This window comes from Acipenser ruthenus, chromosome 10 (genome assembly GCF_902713425.1).
Source record: "Acipenser ruthenus chromosome 10, fAciRut3.2 maternal haplotype, whole genome shotgun sequence".
Classification (NCBI taxonomy): domain Eukaryota; kingdom Metazoa; phylum Chordata; class Actinopteri; order Acipenseriformes; family Acipenseridae; genus Acipenser; species Acipenser ruthenus.
The window spans coordinates 17,560,283-17,568,408 of record NC_081198.1 but is presented as its reverse complement, the minus strand read 5'-3'; the positions used below and the strand labels follow the sequence as shown (position 1 = coordinate 17,568,408).

Here is an 8,126-nt window from a genome sequence, read left to right as displayed (position 1 = left end):
TCTGTAAGTAGGTTTGTATCATTAACATGGTCTTTTTAATAAAGACTGGAGGAAAAGTTCTGGAAATGTTCTCCATGCTCCTCTTTTTCAGTTTCTACAACAGCAATTACTTCTATCCAGCTCTCGGATCTGGCACTTTTAGTCTTGGGAGCAACATGAGTCAGCCATTGTTTGTCATTGCCTGTAAAGCTGTGGTCAGCAAATGGTGCCAGGATTTCTTAAAGGTATTATAATGGTATTTTCCCGTAAGGCAAAACCTGTCTGCCTTTGAAAAAAGGGTTGTCCATTAGTAAGTAGTTAGTGGATAACGATGTAAATACCTTACACTGTACCTTGGTACTAAGGCCCCTTTAGAATGAGAGGTCTTGGTATCCTTATGCAACAATGGCTCATATTCACAAAACTCATGCTTTGATAAAATAAATAAGGTTAAAGCGCTTTAAAAAAACAGACTATTGGTTTATATTTGAAAACCAGACCAGACCAAGGTGTCATTGCCTGAATGAATCTGTTTCCAAACAGACCAGACCCACCAGATTCATTTTATGCATGGTCTGCGGGGAAGGACAAACTATAATGTTCAGATAATACCTTATTGTTGCCAGTCTGGCCATTGGGAAATAAATTTCACAAGCTTATTTAGTATTTCTAAGATACTGAAATGCACCAGTATGATTTGTGTCTATAAACACTAGGTACATGTGTTTTGAGGCTCCAGCAACATGCATACAAAAATCAATGTAAGGACCAGTCATGCTTAGAATAATGGAATTCAAAATGTGGCTGAGACAATTCACAACTTACCCAAATATTGTTTACTGACTGAGGAAATAGAGGGTTATGCTTTGAATGAAGAGCTGCTTTGACATCTATATACACGTTTTTGGTGGTGGAGTTTGCACTGGCCTTGGGTTAAATCTAGTTTAGATCACTGGGACTGAGTTGAAAGAAATTTTAAATCAGACTCGTTCATTTCCATCAGCAGCAGATCGAGATCAAATCAGTTTCAGATGGGGCTCCAGTTCGGATGGCGATAAAATAAAATCCACAGGCTGAACATGAAAACGGACTATATTGTAGTCAGGGAAATATTGGAAGGTGAATTCATTAATTATAGAAAAGCATTAAATGTCTGGTTGAAGATTGTATTGTAGACTGCAGATGGAGATGTCTGCAGCCCAAGTTTGATATTAGGACAAGATGAAATTGAGTTTTATAGACTGGTTTCATGGTGCAGATGGAAATGTGGCATTAGTGGATTATAGTACTGTAACAGCACAAAACACATCAATGCAAAGCACAGTAGGTGACTGGTATTCCAATGTGATACCTGTCTTAGCAGTCATCATGATGTATACATACCCCACAGTCATTCTGCATTGGTAGCAAATGGATAACAGCATACTAAAAAAATGAATCTGCCTATTATTGAAGAGGGGGTGATGATTAATTACTAAAATGATTGATAAAGATAAACATGTGCACCTGAATGTTATAAAACTGATCCACCCCAAGCACCACAAATAAGGAGTGGTTGGAAACAGTAATGGTATCCATGTAGAAATATATAAATTTGATTATTTTTGGTCTGTCTGAAGCTTACGCTTTGAAACCTATTTGAAAGCATATCTTTGTGCTGTCCACCTTTCTTGAGATTGCGTTGTTGTCGTGTGGCTTTTTGTTGAAACTATTTTGATTGACAGAAATATGACACCTTTGATCTGAATTTGTAACCCTCAGCTTGTGTTTTTGGAGATTTCCCCAGGGGTTACCTATTCTCTGCTAGAATTACAGTGTTTGAGTTCTTAGTACAAATTTCACCCCCTAGGAACAATGAGATTACTTAAACATATCTTTAGTTGGTTGGCTAGAGCTACCCAATGTACTTGTAACAAGGATACAATAATTCTCTTCAGACCAATTAGTAAACTTCCCACCAAGGTTAATACAAAGCCATTGTACCTTACATTCAGCACTTTTATATCCTTATTTGTTACTGCCCTGCTAATGTATCTTGAAACATCACAAGACCCTTATATTTTCTCTAGTTATTAGTCTCTGCTAGGTCATGCTTTAAAGTGACAGTGTCCCACAATCCCAAGGAGCTGCTGTCGAAGGCTTGCCTAAATGTATATTCATATCCCGAGTTAAAGTATAAAAAAAGCAAAATGGTGAAGATGGTAAGAAAATGCATTATCTTTGGTTCTCCTTTGATGTGCTAATTGAACCACTGTAGGGTATTGCAGTTTGGAAAACTACAAAGTGATTTTATGAAACTGATTCCCATGGATGGATTTTTTTTTGTGTGAAATGTGCTTTGATCTAAACAAAAAAAAGAAAGTTGCAGAGAAGGCCCGTACAAAGGTTTAGGAATTCGAAAAGGTAAAATGTTCTCGTAGCTTTCAGCACTAATTCAGCAGTAGTAGAACTCTTGAAAAAACTCTGTGCCTGCCTTTAGTTTATTTTAGTGTTGTAAAAACCACATTAAGACTACTTTGTCCCATTGTGGGGTATTTGTTTGTTGCCCACTCCTTGCTCAAAGCGATTCCATTCAAGTTTGGTGAAATTGGTTTTCAGCTTGTTGGAAAGGTGTTGATTTAAATGATGGGTCTACTTACTAGTCTACAAGTTTCATTAACATGCCTGAACAGAGTAAGGCTACAATTATGTGCTAACATATGCTTTTACTTACAACAAGCAAGCATTCTCTGGAAAAAAGTTCATACTTATTACTGTCATTTGCAAACTTTCGCACATGAAGCCATTTGAAACTTTTATAAATATGAATGAATACATGCTGGGCATACAAATTGCATATGTGCTCACCCTGTGTTTAGACTTTAGACATTTTTGTGCTACATAACTTGCATTCACATTTACTTAAAATGTAACAAGATATTTCCTTTCAAAACCTGTGAAGCTCTATAGACTCTTTAAAAGTATAATTTGAGAACGGTTATTAACTTAATTTAGAAATTAATTTCTGGAGAAAAGAATATAAAGACTATTATCTTACAGTGCAACACTTTTAAAAAGGGGTAAGAACTCCAATGTAGTTTAATCAGAATTAAAATATGCTTATTGAATTCCAATGAAGCGTCGTTATTCTCATATGAACAGTCCTAATTTCAGCTCTGGTTTAGGGATGTTGAGTTCCGTTTATTTTCCTAAACATTTAAACTTTAGAATTGAACACATTTAACCATTTAAATGCATTAGGTATGTTTGTAATGTGTCTGAAAACAATTGAATGCCGCTATTGCTGAATGCACTACAACGCTGATGTGTAAGACTACTTGAGCACTAGAGTGTGTATGGAAAAGACTGAATTAGCTTACATTGTACATTGTATCCTACTGTGTAAAATGCAGTTTAAACTCTAAATCATTAATCTCCTTACTTTGATTCCTACCTTACAGCGGAGCAGTTGCTTGCTGGTATATTAATTAAGTAGGACAACAAAAAGGAAATACAATACAATAAATGAGGAATACAACTGGAACATTAATATGTCTTGCAATTCATTCTTAATTTAAAAGAAAATCGGTAACCATATTTGAGTGCCCCCCCAAAATCTTGACCTGAGATATCTCATCTTATTAACAATGTAAAACTTAAAATTGAAAATAACTTATTTGGACTTAAAGGGCTAATGGTATGGTCCTCTTCTACTATTTCTGCTCAGATGGATATCTGCCATGCTTACAAAATATTCCAGAAAGAATTACTTCTGAAAAGACTCCCCCAGACTGATTAGCATTTCACTGTGCCAGAGCCTGTGCCACACTCCTTACTCCCCCACTGTCAGTCTTGAGAAGTCTTTTTATAAGCAATTGCTGCTGGTATGTGTTAGTAAGCATGGCAGAAACAACAATAGAGACCACTCCTAATATGAGAATAAAGAAAAATGATAATATCGAGTATTCTTTTAAAAGGAAGTGAAATAAAAACACGCTTTGATAACTGTGACTGATCAGTTGTACCTGAGCAGATGTCAGCTTTACTAACTGGAAACAATTTTTTAAAGAGATTACAAATCAAACCTTTTTCACAGACACCAGTACTTATATTCTTGTACTCTGTCATTTCCTAAGAGGGAATTTTCTTGGCTTTTATTGTGAAGTGCAACCATGAATACACTTTGTACTGAATATGTGCCTTTTTGTAATTGCAAAAAAACAAAAGGAAAAATAATAATAATAATGAAATAAACACTAATATACCTGCGACTCGTACAAAAGGTTATGCTGTGAATTTACTACTACTTAAATAATATATATTAGATGTTATAGCTTCCACCAAACTACAATACATTTTTAAGCTATTCATTGGTTTGGTGTTACTCCCCTATTTTCATTCTGATGGTTTCTGTTTGTATTGTAAGGGTCTCAATCAGGCATAAAATGCTTGACGTTAATGATACAGCAACTACAGCACTTCTTAAACTGAATACAGTACAATTAGAGCCAGCTAAGGAGCAAAACGTACTTCTATTGTGACAAACCCACTGACGGGCAAAATGCATGTTATTTTTTGTGACCTGCATAACAGTTTTTTTTTGTGCTTAGCACAAATAACGTGGTTTATCTATATATAGCTATATATAATCAATTTCCACCAATACAATTTTTTTTATTCCTGTATGTAATGAAGCTAGAAACAAGAAGACAAAATCAGGCTACTAAACACCTGCTCCTGTGCAGACATCACGTTTTTGGGAAAAGAAAAACACAATGTTAAGCATTACAAATCTAACTTAAAAGAACTAACAGAACCTAGTAAGTCAGGATGTTATTTTAGGGCTCCTATTCCAAGTGGGTCTTGTTAGTTTTGGGAGATTAGCAGGTTGTTTTTTCTTTTTAAGGCTGAGAGACTGGAAGAAAATCTTGATGAATCTCAATCAAATTCTAAAACTTTCTAAATGTTAACAGATATGAATGATTCACTCTTGTCTGTACTTAAGTTCAGTGAATGCTTGTACCCAGTGGTACAATTGAATGTGCATGGGGGATGGTTCTACCTTATTTTAATAAATTGAGAATTACCCAAACAATTGGAAATGGTCACATTGGTCTGGTATGGAATGCTGGGTGCAGGCCAGGTGTCCTGAGGTAGAGCTGTTTTTGGGTGCTTAGAATTCCAGAATAAATCAACAATAGCACTGAGTGGTTGGCTTTAAGCCCCTTTTGACCTGACTTCTGTCTAATCAGGTTACATGTTTCTTTTTGTCTTTTCTTTTTTTTTTTTTTTAATATGTCCTGAAATGACCTGAAAACTCACTATACCTCACTGCCAGAAGCTAAACAAGATATTCTTACACAACATAAACAACATCTTCTCTAGCTAAAATGCTACAAAATAATAAAAAAATAAAAGTACTTCAATAATACCCACTTTTAAGCAATTAAGGAAGATTTTACACCAGCACATCTTAGATGTAATGTTGGTAGAAGTAGCATAAGCATAATCAAAAGCATAGAAACACAAACAAGAAAAGATTCCCCTCTTAAACAGTTATATAAAGACACTTCTAGTAATCAGCTATTTTGGATCAAGTTTCCTTTAGTACTGCTGGAAATATACATGGTGCTGGTTCTTACTACTTTAAAAGACACCGACTGATATACCCTACAATACAGATGTCTATGGCAGGCGACTAGAACTGAAGAGTAGTTTCTGAACTCATTGTCAAGCACAGTAAACAAGCTACATATTGAGTAATTGCAATAAGAAGCACTCACAATGATAGTAAACATTATAAAAAGATAAGGGGGGTGGGTTAGTTCATCAGAAACGTGCTGCCTTTTGTAAAAGCAGTAATCCCGGTTTATCAATTTACTATTTTCTTTCTTGGTTTCGAACAACACCTTTCATTGTGACAGGAATATCTTGGTTCTTTGCTAGTTTTGTTGTTGCTTTATTTGTGCCCAAATGAAAGGTGAACAAAACATTTACTACCTGTACTACTCCCTAATGCATCTCCTCACTGTAAGATCACTGCAAAATGCTGTACAAATCCCATCCCATTTCAATATAATTTGTATGCAGTACTGTGGCACTGGAGTCCATATATATATATTTCACTGGGCGTGAGCTGGGGGGGAAGGATAAGGCAGAAGAAGCAGCAAGGAGCAGTTAGTAGGACAGAATGTGGTTACTGACTGAGGGCAACGCTGTCGCACATCCCAGGGGCAGAGGACCCAGCAACCGAAACAGGATAGAAAAGAGGTCACCGACTGGGGCCGACGCTGTCGACATCCCAGGGGCGGAGGACCCGGCAACCGAAACAGGATAGAAAAGAGGTCACCGACTGGGGCCGACGCTGTCGACATCCCAGGGGCGGAGGACCCGGCAACCGAAACAGGATAGAAAAGAGGTCACCGACTGGGGCCGACGCTGTCGACATCCCAGGGGCGGAGGACCCGGCAACCGAAAACACATATGAGGGTTATGACTTGGAAAGCCGCCCCTCGGGAGGAGATGAGAGAGGTACCCAGCATCTGAGGCTTCTGTAAGGGGTGCTCGTAAAACCCCTCATTGGCTGAGACATCACGCTGCCTGGGACCTGAAAATAAGGACAAAGCATTGAGGTTAGTATAGGACTCGGCACGAGTGACCACGTCCTGAAGAAAGGCAGAATAGAAGAGAGTCTCGAGTGAGATGAGCGCAGGAGCTGCGACAGGACAGAGTTTGGCCGGGGGTCCGCTCTGACTCACGCGGTGAGAACCCCTGAAGGTAATGGAGGCGGCTGTCTAGCCCTGAGGTCGGGGAAGTGAGCCTCACTTGCCCCTCAGAGATGACCGATGCGAAGGCATGTAGAAGGTGGAGGAGGGGAGGAGGAGGAAAACGAAACACTAGACAGAAAAGGTGCAGGTGATCAGGTCTTAAATAGTAAATAGATACTAATTAACGGGAGATTAGAAAATTGAAAGATTAGAAGATTAGCGGCCCCCCCAGCTCCACGCCCCCCGAACCTCGCAAGCTAACATTATATATATATATATATATATATATATATATATATATATATATATATTATATAGATCTTAAAATAAGAGTCACAGTAAGAGACACTTGTCCAATTGGGATAAAAAAAAGATGGCACAGAATACTGGGACATATTGCATGACTTCTCCACAATTGTTGATTAAATAATTAAATGTTCTTCCTTGTTTGTGGTTATTCTACATTACTGAGTCTTTTCACAGTCATTTGATTGACTGAGCAATTTAATTCGTACCTGCTGTACTGTAGAAGTCGTGTTAGTAAATATCTAACACTGGTTAACCATCAAGAAATACAATCACTGAATTTGTTTAAGTGTGCCTGCCTCCTTGACTTAACACGCCATAACCTGCTAAACCCTAGTGCCAAGCGTGCGGTGATTTAAATTATTGGATTGTATCTCACCACAAGAGAAATACAGCTATTCATATTGTTTGCCTTAACATGACAGAATTTCCTAAACCCACTATGACTGGCATGCAGGCTTAATTATAAAACTTCTCAATCTGCCTGCTTGGCTACCGTTTGCTTTGGCATCTCTTAAGGACAGCCCCAAGAGCTGTTCATTAACTCGAGCTCTGAAGTGAAACTCCTCGCTACTCTGTACAATCTCTCGTCTGTTTATCGGGTGCACCAGGGTCTCGCAATGAGAAGATGCAGTCCCAACAACCACGCTCTCACGTAACAAACTGACCCCTGAATCACTGCTTAGGATACAAATAATGAACTACAATTGAAAATAAAATGCACGACGATATGGAAGGCTCACAAATGTGTCCAATTCCCAGGCACAAAATCGAGATCATGCACATACCTCAGTAACAGCCAGTATTATTTAAATACAATAATCAAATCCGTGGGATCTGGCACCCGCAATATTCTGTAAATACAAACGTCAAAGAGGTGTAATGACATAAAGTGCAGTGCAGATTCTTCAATGAACTCTTTGGAACAAACTGAGCCCTCTCAGAATCCAATGGAATTCTGTTACGTATTGCTTCTCACTCTACTGCTGCAGCTACAGTACCTAAACTGTGAATCCTAAAAATAGCACAGCACCCACTTAGCAATATGTAGATTCCAAGCACATATATACACCGGAAGAGAAGTGTTTGGAAAGC

General features: G+C 38.0%; 1 long non-coding RNA gene across 1 annotated transcript; it reads right to left on the bottom strand.

Moving 5' to 3' along the window:
- Positions 1–5,218: 5,218 nt before the first annotated feature.
- LOC131738143 (uncharacterized) lies at positions 5,219–8,118 on the bottom strand. The gene is made up of 2 exons (XR_009329674.1): positions 7,820–8,118; positions 5,219–6,565 (listed from the first exon to the last, which is right to left on the bottom strand). It is a non-coding gene; the product is annotated as an uncharacterized LOC131738143 (long non-coding RNA).
- Between the last annotated feature and the right edge of the window lie 8 nt (positions 8,119–8,126).